This window comes from Strix uralensis, chromosome 9, assembly GCF_047716275.1.
Source record: "Strix uralensis isolate ZFMK-TIS-50842 chromosome 9, bStrUra1, whole genome shotgun sequence".
In the NCBI taxonomy this organism is placed as follows: domain Eukaryota; kingdom Metazoa; phylum Chordata; class Aves; order Strigiformes; family Strigidae; genus Strix; species Strix uralensis.
This window is the reverse complement of record NC_133980.1, coordinates 18,008,798-18,022,361: the sequence shown is the minus strand read 5'-3', so window position 1 is coordinate 18,022,361 and position 13,564 is coordinate 18,008,798.

Sequence of the window (13,564 nt, the reverse complement as noted above, 5' to 3'; positions counted from 1 at the left end):
AAATACTGGTTTTCCTGAATTCCCCCCCACAGTGATTTTTCCAATTTCTTCAGCTCACATTTCTGCTTCTCTCCCCATCTTTCTGTGTCAATACTAAATCAAAATGTTACATTCTTTTTGATGTGAATGAAAATGTGGTGACAGATGCTAGATGAAAAGTCCTGTAATTCATGAATTCATAATCCTAACCCAGGATCTACTACCCGTGAGAACTAAAACTGAGTATGTACTCTTGTATTCGGTCCTTCTAAAGAGTCTTACATTACACTGGTTCCAGGCAGGGAAAGGAAGAAAGAAATGGATAATCTCTTCAGAATTTTCCATATGCCTTGTGCAGAGAATAGTGGATCAAGTGTTTTAAACAAAGGAAGGAAGGAAACTTTGATTTCTTGCCAAGAGATTGAAACCTCCTGATCTCTTACCAAGCTAGCTTATTTTGCTGCCAACAAACAGTTTCCTCACCTTAAACAGCTCCTTTTCATCTGTGAAACTAACAGCGGTGAGGGAAACGGGCTCTGCAGAATGGCAACGCTGTAAGAATCTGCTCTAGTTAATGCAGGGACTGATTCACAATCAAATTTAGATATGGACCAGAAAACACACACAGCTCCAGGTGTGGGGTGTCCTCAGATGGTTCTAACCAAATTTTACTTTTTTTTTTTTTTAAAATACATGAAAGTTGCTGACTTTGCGAATGTTGATCTACTGCACAAAATTATTTAACTGCCTTTGCTATTGAATAAAATATGACCCTGATTTTTTCAGGATTCCATATATTCTTTTTTTAAAAAATGTTGAGATTTACCAAATTTAAGAAACTGTACTCCTTTGAAGTCAGCTGGATGCATCAGTTCTGAAACTTGGCCTTCCTCAAAACTGATGAGTTAGTTACAGTTTACACATATCCTTAGTGCTACACTAGTGATTTCAGAGCAATCTCTAAGCAGGTGTGGAGCCCAAGTTCTTTGATATTTTGCGTATCTTTTTACAAGGAGAAGGAGAAGATGAAGATGTTTGATAAAGTCTGAAGTCAAAGGCTGGCCATGGGTACCACATGACAAGGTTTTTAGTTTTATTATGCTAATAAACCCAAGAGCAGATGTGTGATGAAATTATCTTCTGTGTAGCAACAGAGCATAAATCCTGTGTGCCCCTTCAGCCTTTTGTTCCAATCGTAGTTATGCAAGGCTAACTAATTGAGGGATTAATCAGCTACAAGTATCTATTTCATCCTTAGTTCAGAACTAAAATAGAGGGAAAGTTTTTAATTTTATAGTTCTAAATTAAAACAATAATGGAAATTCTTACTTTTGAGGCAAGGAAGATGTAATTAACGACCTGTATTAGCAAACATCTTCCAGTCTTTGTCTGGATGAACAGAGGGGTAATTTGTTATTCTGAGATCCATGGAACAGCCACTGCTCCAGACTGTAAACTGTTGTTCTGAAATGACCGTGATCTTGACATTATCTGAAAAATAAACATTTAAAAATCAGTTTAAGACAGGATATACAGGGCTTTAAATCTTCATTTTAATCGGGAACGGCAGCAAATGCATTAACTGTGTTTTGTTCCTGCAATCTTCCGGTAAGGAAAAAAATAGACTCATTCTGTAAAAGCTATTATTTTAAATGAACAATGATTTTTTTTTTTTTTTTTTTTTACAATAGCAGGACAGGAAATGCTGTCTGATTTTTTTTTTTTTTTCTTGCAAATACATTCTAATTTATAGTAAATCAAGTGAACAATCCTCTATTAATTTGTTTTTTCCTTTATATAACTAGCAGCCTGCAATCAATGCTTCTACCGGCAGAACTGATAAATAAGAGAGTGAAGAAACAATTTTCAGTCTTTGACATATATCTTTGGGTCACCTAGTTGATATGAAAATGTTTGGACTGTTTAGAAGAAATTAATTTATTTTCCACCAATAATCAAAAAACACTTACATAGCCTACAACCCTCAAGCTAGAACTACATCTAATTTAACCATGCATACTAAACTAACTGGAACGAAGCTTTGTGTATTTATCTCTAGAGAGATGGTTTACCTACCAATTTCTCAGTTGCTCAGTGTATGATTTACAGATCACTGCATAGCCCTTTGTACAGTTTACTGTTTCTAGTGAAAACATAAATGGTTTTGTCAACTTAAAAGGCTTTTATTTCATTAAAGAAGCAAAGCAATTGGGAGAGAGACACAGAAGGAGATGCCTGAACAGCTTGAGAGCACACTGTATTTGCTCAGTAGAACTCAAAAAATCTTTTTATTATAAGAGTCTTTGTGGTCACAGATGCTTATCTGTGTAATTCTAAGTGATACCCTAAGGATTTTTTTGAAGGCTATTCTGCTGCTTCAAGTTCAAACAGCAGCGTTTTTATTTACTTTGTGTTTAACGTCAACCATTTTTAGAGTGGGGAAAAGTCTTATGAAAGAGCAAGTTAGAGAAAATTATCTTTAGGAAATGTCTTTAGGATTGTGCATATCCTTATGAAAAAACATAGTCCCTCTTTTCTTATTTGAGCAAGAGCCATGAGGTCTAGTGAAAGAATACTTCAGATTTCCAGATTCCAAAAGGATTTATTCTGAAATAAGTTGTTTAAAAACAAACAAGAAGTGACTGAACCCAGCACTACTTGACTCAAACCACACACAAACTTAGAAGAGTAATATGAAAGAAGGATTTTTTTAATTAATACAAATCTTAATCAGCTAATTGTCTCTAGAAATTTATTTATTATGTATGATTTGACCCCAAAAAAGTGGAAATCTTATGTCTAGGAAACAGCAGAGTATGTATGTCACAATGCGATTTTATCTTTGTTGGTATTACAGAAACAAAATGATTTTTTTCAAAGTTTACAGTTGTAGCATTAAAACCAAGGGAAACATTCTGTATGATTAACAATGGAGATCATGTTTGACTATTCAAGCATCTGTTGTTGGGAATTTATTTCCTGGGTTTAGATTTTAAATTGGCCTTGCTGCATTGTTCCTGCTACTGAATTGCTGTTGAAGAACAACTCAAGTAACAGAGAACATACTAAAATAGAAAAGAAAAAACTGTAGCTGAAGAATCATGGCTAAATTAATTGCAGGAATTAAATTTACTTGTCAGGAATATATATCTTAATACAGTTCATGTATAATTTTTAGCTGATTGTTGTATTTACATATTCATATATATCACTTTTAGCTGACAGACCCCTGAGTCACCAAAGGCTTTAAAGTAAGACCTACTCAGTCTTTTTTAAAGTGAACATGCTGAAAGAAAGCAAAGGCTTCCTGTCTCGAAAGTGAGATGGTATTAGCACACAAAATAGCAAACAAGAGCGAGAGAGTTCTTTACAGAGAAAGCTGAGGCTTACCAATGAAGTCTGATTAAAAAGTTTGCAAATACTGCCCAGTGTGCCTTACAGGATGAATTCCTCTACTCAATTTTGCCTTCCATGCGGGCAACTTTCAGCAGCCTCCTCATCTGTGTGTAATTCACACAGCTCCCTGTTAGGTTCCTATAGAAACACCCTTATTTCTAGGTCTGGGCCTGAGTCTTCGCTGTGCTGGAAGCAAACCCTTCTGTTCGCTTCCGCTTTCCTGCCTGCTCTTCCCTGCTTGCTGTGCCTCTGCCTGCCCTCCCCACCCTCTGCTCCAGAGAGGTCAGTGCTTCTCCAGGCAGCTCCCCTCTCCTCAGAAGGCTGCAACCAGAAAAAGGGAAAGGGTAGTCTACCACTCTGCTCTCTATACCATTTAGATAATATATACACATAGAATCTATGCATAAGCCAGAAACAAATCAGTAAAAGAAATACAATCTTAGTCCCATTGTTAACCCTTCAGTGTTATTCTTCCACCTGCGTGATAATCACAGGATAAGAAATCTACCCCAAATGTAATTAAAATGAAAAGCCAACGATTATAATAGTAGAACACTCACAGCTTTGCAAATAAATGCAATGCAGGAAATGCAAATTAAATAGTGATTTTTGCACAAAGATACAGGCTTTTTCAAAGTTAATGGCTGAGGATTGCAAATGAGGTTTTGTGTCTTTCCACTATAGAAATGGCACTGATGGCAAAACCTGAACCCTCACTGGCTTCCCCTAAATCCAGAAGTTCTTAGGTCTGTGTTCAAGGACACTGTTTAACAAGAATTACTGACTGTTCCTTATACCACACAAACAATTCCTCCTCCCATCTAAATACGGTTTCCAATTTGTGGCTTGTCTCCCAGTTTACTTAAGGGTATGTATACGTAGATCTGTGTATGTAGATAAGATGAACTGGGTTTGTATCTTGGTTTCTTAAATATTAAGTGGAGGCCTAATTTAATATAAAAATTTGACATTAAGTGTCCTTATGTTTTAAAATACACAATGCATCTTTACAAGACATATTATAGCAGCCCTACCTAGACTTCACTGTGAGTGTTGACGTAATGACTCTGGATACTAACAAAAAAAATCTGCTCTCGTTGAGATCTTCACAACCACTTGACAGTTACCAAAGGGGAGGGAACAGGTATAACTGTACTTCATGGTCAAACTTAAGACAGATGTTTAGTATTTCCTGGTGTAGTATTTATCTGAATGCTGTTTTGGGCAATATATAATGGATTTGAGAAATCTGCTGTATAGCATACATTGTGTTAAGAATATGAATTCATTGCCTGCTGTCCTCTGAAAGAGCCTATGCAAATAACTATTTCCTTTTCAGTGTTTTAAATGTGATTAACTCTGTATATTTCTGCTATAGTTATACAGGGCAACAGCGGTCATTCCTCTCAAGAATTGGTTGATAACCTTTAATAACCTTCTTAATAACCTTTTCCTATGTGCCAAATTTCAGTAGTCCAACTTGACATGAAGTGCAAGGACAGTAGCTTTACAGCAGCCCTAATGCTATAGGTGTCTTCAGTGCAGTGACTAAGTATGCTTAGTGCGTGTTTAAATGCTAACACAGCACTAGTCTTTATAGCACATACGAAGTATAGTTCCTTCATCAGCTCTATAAATCATCTTCCACACAAGGAAACTGCACTGTGATTTCTGCCACAGGTCACAACCAGATTTGCTCCTTACGATGACTGTAAGTACTGTTTTATTTGTATTATGGAATTATTAAAAAATAACCCATTTCTGTGGCCCCAAATTTGTTAACGAATAGATCTCTTGGATATAATCAATATGTCTTTGGACTGAATGTTAGAATGCAATTATGATTGCACAAATCTACGCCGATGGGCTTTTATTATAAATGATCTTCTCTTTCTTCTGTTAGCAAACAATTTAGTAAATAAATAAAAAATGAAGATTGAGGGTATTATAACAACAAAGTACCCATTACAATTACAGCAGCAGAGGACTGCAATAAAAAGGATGTAGAACATTTCAGTCTATTTTTTAATACTTGGGGGGTTTTTTGTAGTTTAATATTTTTCTTATGTGCTCTGTAATTATAACAGGATTTTCTTTCACGTTTTCAGTGGACTAAATTCTGCTCGTCCTACTCAAATAACTTCACTCCTGTATGGGAAGTGCCCCATTCCTGTATGGGCAGTATCTCCCCCTGCACAGGGGAACAGCATGGGGAGAAGGCACAGCAGTTTTACTTACTATGTGAGCAATTGAGTGTGGATTTTTGTTGTTTTTATCTGCAGTATGAATCTGAAAAAAAACTTTCCCTGAGCCACTATGTATTTAAAAACTTGTAGGTTACCATCATCTGGTAGTAACCGCTGTTGCCTTTTAAGTATATAGAGATCAGTTAAATGTACTGGTTTAAGTATAGTTTTCTTTCAAAGGACTGCATGTGGCAGTAGGAGATAGAATTAACATTTGTGGATTGTATGGTGATTAGGGAGCAATGGAAAGGGAGGCCTGTTGTATATGCTAGTTCAAATGTGAGAGAAATTGGAAAATACAATGTAAAAATAGTTTAAAATCTTTATTGGTGGTACTTTTGGGAAAATTTGCCCTTAGGAATGAAACCTGCAGGAGCCTGCAGAATCAAAAGAAATGGACATATGGATCCTATGTAGCTCTGATCCTCTTTTATATTATTCCTATAGTATTTGCTTATAAATCTATATGATAAATTCCAAAATGTATCTACTGCTCTTTCAAAACCACAGATAGTTGAAAAAATCAACACAAATCAGTTGCAAAGAGATTATAATTTTCTATAGAAAGTTTTAATAATTTGCTATAAGGGTAACATAATCTTAAAAAAATGCTGTTAAAAAGTCAGACCAAAACTAGAGTAATGGTGGAAATCCCACACGTTCAGAGTAGAGAAAAATGCTGTCATTTTCCATTTTCCAAAGTTCTCTTTTTTCCAACTTCCTCTTTCAAAATCATATAAATGAACAGATTGCGTCACATAAGTTAACGTTATCTCAATTTGCAAGTCTTGTGACTTTGTGTGGGCATTCCACAATTGTACTTACTATAGGGATACTCCCTACGAATGAATCTATCAAAGAACAGATGGATGTAGGACTTCACGGAAAAAAGGCTGAGCAACTTCAGTATCGTTTGTGGTTAATGAGAGATGAAGGTGGTTAGCCTTTTAACAAATCCAGCTCTCATGGAGTGGCAGAAATATTCACAAAGAGTTAGTAAGTAACCTCAGATGAATAAATTAGGCAAGAGCTGTTCTATACACCAGCTAGTTAAATATCTTATTTCAGTTTGATTTCAGTTTGATGCCACCATCACCAAGGTGTATGTATGTAATACAAATTATTTGGATTAGGAAGTAAAATTAAATATACCCCAAACAAGTAGGTTACAATGTATTTTTTAACAGTTAAAGGAGAACTACATGGCAATGGTTTATATAATGCAGTGAACTTTCTGCTAAACAGTACATAAAAGCTAGCTTGCTGTAATTTTTTTTTAGCTAATGTATGCTCAGAAGGACTAATAATAGGCCTTATGAGTCACAAGCATTCATTAAGTAAGCCACCAGAGTTTTACAAACATAACAGTTGAGATCTAGTCTGTTTGAAGAGAACAAGTAAATTAATATGTTTTAAAAAATAGTGACTCTTTTAAAAACACTAAGATAATATGCTTCTAAATATTTAAGATCCTTTATTCTGTGCAAAACCAGCATGTTAATTACTGGATTAACAAAAATGTCTTTCAAGACCAAACTTGAATCCATCTTCTAGGTTTTGAAATGCATTTGGAATGCTTGACTCCATCGTGATGGTCCCAAGGGAAAATGTGTTACTCTCACCCGTGTTTGTTTACTCGAGAAGGCACAGTTTAGGCATAGCATTTGGTTTTCAACGAAGAGCTGCTTTTTACTTTTGTTTTCCAGCTGGCTTGATATGGGTACAATTAAACGATTTGTTCAAGATCACTAAGGGAATCAGTGACTCAACTGGGAGAAGAATGTTGGACTGGGAAAACTGAAAATACTAGTTCCCATCATGGAACAATTTCTCAGTAGCATTTAAGTAAATTAGAGGGGCAACCTATTGTATTTCACAGTCATCTGCACAAACTACCAGCATTGTATAGACTAAATTTACATCAGTAGGGAAATGTAGATGCAGAAGGAAAACCAAATGAAAAAAAAAAATCATTTTCATGTGATAGATATCTAAACAGACATACCAGATAAAGAACAGGAAAATTTAAATGAAAATTTGTCTTCCAAAGGTCTTCATTTTGTAGGTATCGCTTTTAGGGGGAAAGTTTCACTGTATGATGAGTCTTTCTTGCTTGTCTTTAGTCATTTATTAACCAACCTATATGAATTGTAATTCTAGAATTTTTCTCATTTACAGGTGTTCAAAGCTTCTTTGTCAGGTTTCTTTTTTTCCTTAATTATCTTTTTCTTTTATCCTGAGTACTGAGTACTATCCTGAGACCATCATGTTAGTATGACATCACCACTTTTATCAATAAGATTAGATTACTGCAAAAGACTTTTGCTTGTTGCATGCATTGATTGCTGATAAGAGTAACAAGTTCTCATCTTCTGTGATAACAGAAGGCACATGCACACTGGCTCATAACTGGCCTCACAAAATTTGGTGGTAAAGGAATAGTGAAATTTAGCGTTTTCTAATGTAGTTTCAGGGGCAGGACATGGTGCTCCAGCAAGGACAGAGACTTCTGCAATTGCTTTTTACCTTCTCCTTCCTTCCAAACCCTACCTCACTCATCCAGGCCCTTCATTCCCTACATCAATTTTTCAACAGTTTTCTGTCTTCACAGACTCTTCGTTTCAGCCTCAGCCTCCTGGCTTAGCCAGTGCTGGTTTTCTCCTTGGCTTGCTGCCTGAGTCCCCTGCTGAACTCAGGATGTGGTTCTGCCAATCTAATTGTGGGCTGCTACTGAAAGGGGTAGTCCCATTCCTCCTACTGTCTGCCCTGGTCTCTCTTGTGAGCCGAGTCAGGGAACTAAACTTGTATGATTCGTTTTCTTTCAGTTCAGCTCTCTGAATCAGGTCATCATGGGGTAGAATGAACACCAATAATAAAAATCACCACCAGGGTTGGAGGGGACAGTGGAATAGGGAGAGGAGGGACCATCTCTTTCAGCAGCACTTCACAATTAACGTGAGTTTCATCATTAAACTTAATTTTCAGCCTCAAACTCCTCACCCTGCCTTTCCTCATCTTCCCTCTTTAGTCCCTCTTCCTAATGGCTTCCCATTTGCCCCTGCCCTTTCTGCTCCCATCCCAGAGCTACCCATCAGCTAATGCCAGCTGTCTTGCCCACCTCCTTTTTCTGCCTCAGTCCTTGTATTTCACTGGTCTCTCGTAGACAGACCTGGTTGGTAACAGTGCCTGTGGCCCCTCACTCAGTTGTTGTTTACAAAGTATTAGCTCGAAATGGGAGGAAAAATGCTTCAGCAATTAAGACAGATACCTTATTTTTATAAACTCTTCTCAGACCAGCTTTAATTAAGAAGCCCTTTTACTTGTCCATGAAGAAATTCTGAAATGTAACTCTGACTGCATGGGTTATAAAATGGATAAAACCCCAAAGAGTTATGAAGTAAAATTTGTACAAATTGAGCTTTCCTCACTTTGAGCCCTTTGTATTAAAAATAAGCAGTGAAACAGTTTTCAACAATACTTAGAGGCTTTTTACTACTGTAAACAAATGCTGAATATCTGGGCAAAAGTCTCCTCTGCGTAATGCAAGCCAACTCCCATTGACTTAAGAGGAGTTGTCATGCTATATATGAGAGCAGAATCTTGTCTCTGTGAATAAAGGAGTTTTTTCAAGAGTGAGGGGGCTCTGCACAATGAATGCATTTTTACCAGCCCTTTCTGATTCATTGGCAAACTACCAAACACAAGAACTGTTTCTGTAGTCTTTCTACTCTCACAATGACATACATTTTCTTTTTCATTTTTAGTGGGAAGTCTTTTGTATTTTTTTTTCCTCATGAAAATGTGTGTCTTATGTTTCTTGGTATTTTGTACAATGAAGTAAAAAGTATTTCTCAGTCATAATATTTTTGAAGTTGGTCCTTCCCGAGTTTATCGTGTATCTTCTAATTCCAGCTTAAAACTTAGCTGAGGATAAAGGAGCAGATTTGGGTCTAACTTTTGCATACATCTCTTGCAATTCAAAAGCTGCTTTGAAACTAGGCTGGGCAGACGGCTGTGGAAGTTACAGCAGCCCCAGGGAGCTATCCAAGTGGTGCCAAAATTGTGTCTTGCTGTGGTCCACCCTAGACCCAAACTAGGCTTTCTAGTCTTCAGGAATCCTTCAGTGGGACCAAGTAAAATTCCCTTTAGCAACACAAAAGAAATTTAGCTTGTGCTAAAGAACTGCCCTCTGTAGAGTTTCTGTACTGTCAACTACAGCAGTCTTGCTTCCTATCATTTTTTTTTCCCCAGAGTTCTGTGTGACAATTTTTTTTTTAAAAAAAACAGCAGATATCTCTATACAATTAATATTTTTAAAGTTTGGATTTTTTTGTATTGTATGGTTTACATTTTTATGATCATCATCCGTTATTTCCCTGGTAGTGATTCAAGGTGGTTTTCTTCCAGTTGTGCTTTGGAAAACACATATTGCCAATTACACCATTACAGAGATCAGCCATGCAGATAAAACTGCCTTTCCAGAGAAATAGGAAACTGTAAACTGAGGACTATTCCTAATGCTGAATGGTCTGTGAGGCGATAAGCCCAAACCTGACAATCATGAGACATCAATATTCAGAACCACCCGTGTCACTCGTTCAATCCTCTCTGTGGAACCCAACCAAGTATTTCAGTAACCATCTGACCAAACATGGGCAAAGTCCCTGTGGACAGCAGAGACAATTGGTCTTGCTTTCTGGATGGTGTCTGCAAGTAGAGGATACTGCTTTTGACCTAGAACATCACATTGCAATGTTATTTGATGGTAAGCAAAGTCTTGCAGCCTATCCACACATGACTGGATTTCTTTCACAGCAGAATTAAAACCTGTCTTCAAAAAGTATATCTAATCTCATGTTTAAAACCTAAGCAAAGGTGTACCCACTCTTTCTCCTGATATAAACTATTTAAATATTTAATTGCCCTCACAGTCAAGAAATGTCAACATTAGGTTTATCTAGTTAGTTTCCTGCAAGTGGATACCATTGCCTTTGTCAACGAGGTTGAAAACATCACAAGATCTCTTTTCTATATTTAAGTACCTATTCAAAGTAATCCAGTCTCTTGTCAGGTTTTTTCTTTCAGAAGCTGAATAAGCTGAAATGTGGAAGCTTTGTACTGTAAGTTAGCTTGTTTTCTGCTCCCTGGATCACTTTTCAGTACTTTCTGAACTATCACTAATATTTCCATTTTCCTGCTAGTGTAAATATCAGAAGTGGGTGCAGGTTTTTTTTGTAGTGTTTCTTCACCAATGCGTGCACAGAGATATTCTTTCTAGAAGACAAGTTTTTATGCACACGAGATTGCATTAGTTCTTTTTGCCACAGCATTGCCTGTGCTTTGCTGAATGAATAAATACAACGATTTTTCTATTCTTTCTAAACATTATCACCAAAGACTTTATACAACCACTTAGACTGCTAACACAAAATACCTTCAGCTTAGGAATCAGCATTCTGAAAGATGCTGCTAGAAACACATCAACTCATTGATATCTTGCCACTGATAATTACATTTTGAAATGTCACCGAGGCAGTTTTTAGTCCAGTTATTTCTATGTAAATCAGGTGTTTTGAATCAAAATGGCTTGTGGCACTAAATCAATAGTTTGGAGAAACCCAGGTTTAAAGTGAAATTGCAATTAGTTTCATCAGCTGAGCATTTAATTATTTTAAAAAATGAAGATGTTTGTTCCTACTTATCAGGCCCCTGCGTGCACTAATAGGCCTTAATTGCCCTGACCAGTCTGACTTCACCTTTGCCGCTGTGACCCCGCATTTCACTCAGCCCGGTGCTGCCGGAGGTGTGCTGGTCTGCAGCCCCGGCTGTGCCTGCGCCTGGCCGTGAGCCCTGACCACCTGGACCCCGACTCCAGGGCTGATGTCCTGGCCTGGGCTCTTGCCTGCCCTGTTCCCTGGCTGGAGGCAATGGGACAGGCCCTGGCTGCGAGGCCGTGTCCTGCTGCACCCACGCCGTGGGGTGCCCTGCTGGCTTGTGCTGAGACCTGACGCTGTCATGTTAAGATCATGTTAAGTCGGGAAGGGATGTAGGCTATCAAACCTGGCACTGTGATTGCAGCTAATTGTACAGCAGATCATGCTATTGCCATTCATTACTTTTCTTTAACTGGAACATGGATGGACCTTTCTGTTATTTTACCTGGGATCAGTGGCTAGCTAATGGGTTTGTATGTCCATGAGTCAAAATTGTTTCCGAGAAGCAAAAGGGTAACTGTTTGATTTTCAGTGGGGATGAGGATACGCCACTCCTTCCAGGTCAGGCTGGGCTGCATGAGACCACTGATTTTGAAAATGAGTCTAATAGTTATTATAGTTAAACTGAGCCTCTGAACTCACTGAAGCAAAGCACAAAAAGATTCCTATGTTTTATGATGAGCAGACTGAAGAGTTTCAGGAGTTTCTGGATAATACTAGTTCCTCTGATACTTTGGCTTACATTTTCTGTAATGTTTTTAAAATTTGAATATATTTAAATGTTGAAATTTCATTGCATAATGTAGGGCATGGTCATTCCTTAGAGGCAATCTGATTTTTTAATCTGTGTTAATGTCCCCAGTCTTTGCATCTAGTAAATTTTAATGTTACTGAATCAGTATGGTGTCCCAACCAAAACGATAGCTATAGGCACATTCTGCCAACATATTATTCCTTAAGAGTGCAGGATACCTATTTGACTAAACTGGGAAAAATAATTCAGCAAAGCAGTTGTTAGAATGGAATGACATGCTATCTTTCGCCTGGTGACATTTAGAAGAAAGAAGAGAAATGGAGATGGCTTATTTTTGGCTTGAAATGGAATATCTTTGTTGATCAGTGTGACACAGAGTAATTAGTGATAGTTATTTTCTGCTGTTTTACAGCAAGCAGAATGATTTAGACACTGTACTGTAACAGAAGAGACTACTGGAATCAAACATTCACGAGGCCAATAGGTTTATTCTATTTTATGCTTCACATTTAAAGCTTTCTGGCATGAATAATACAGCAACCATCATAAAGATTTAAACTAACCATGCTGATAAATAGTTAATTCCTCTTGTTTAAGACATCTCTTATATTGTTGCTCTTACATTTTGAAGATATAGTCTGCCTTAGCTTTTTCACTTGGGTTTGATCTCTGGCTTATTGACTATTTTAAGAACTGCTTTGATGTAGTAGCTCTCCTGTTACACTTGAGTGTTGCGAAGTTCCTAATTAACAGTCCATTATTTACACTGTCTGAGCAATGTGTGAGGAAGAATAGGTTAGAGCTGACCCACAACACTGAGTGATGGGGCTGGTGGTATGCGGTGGCTGGCACTGCTCCGTTTAATATTGGGGAAGAAGGGAATTTAAGGGGGTAAGATCTTGATCCACACCAGAGAGAGTAAATGGAGTCTGTTCCTCTGCTGTCAGCCGAGAGATGGAGAATGATTTTTTTTTTTTTTTTTTTTTGGTGCTATTCTTACTTTGACCTTTAAGAGTGTGATAGCAAATGAGTTTTTCGGGTCTTCTGCTCACGGAAGTCGTATTATCAATACCTCTTCTATGGCATTTTTGCACATACGTGTTCTTTTACCAAGCGTTTCAGGATAGTGGCACGACTGAAGGGCGTGCACACTTGCTAACTGTCTTCTGATATTTTTCTAATATAATTGTGCTTCGGCTGCAGCTCCTGCAGAGCAGCCTCTCTCATCCTCCGCCGGCAGGTATCCTCCCGGACGGTCAGGTATCCGCTTCGTGCTGTAAAAACACAACGCTGTCACGAACTGACCGATTTCAGGGCTAGCGGGGAAACAAGCGGGCTCATGCCGGCAGCTGGAGGGTGCCCGGAGGAAGCACGAGGCTCGGCGGGCAGCGGCGCCCCACGGCGCCCTCCCCACGCGTGGCCGGCAGGCGCCTGAGGCGAGACCCCCCGGGCGGGCAGCGGTCCGCCGGCCGGGC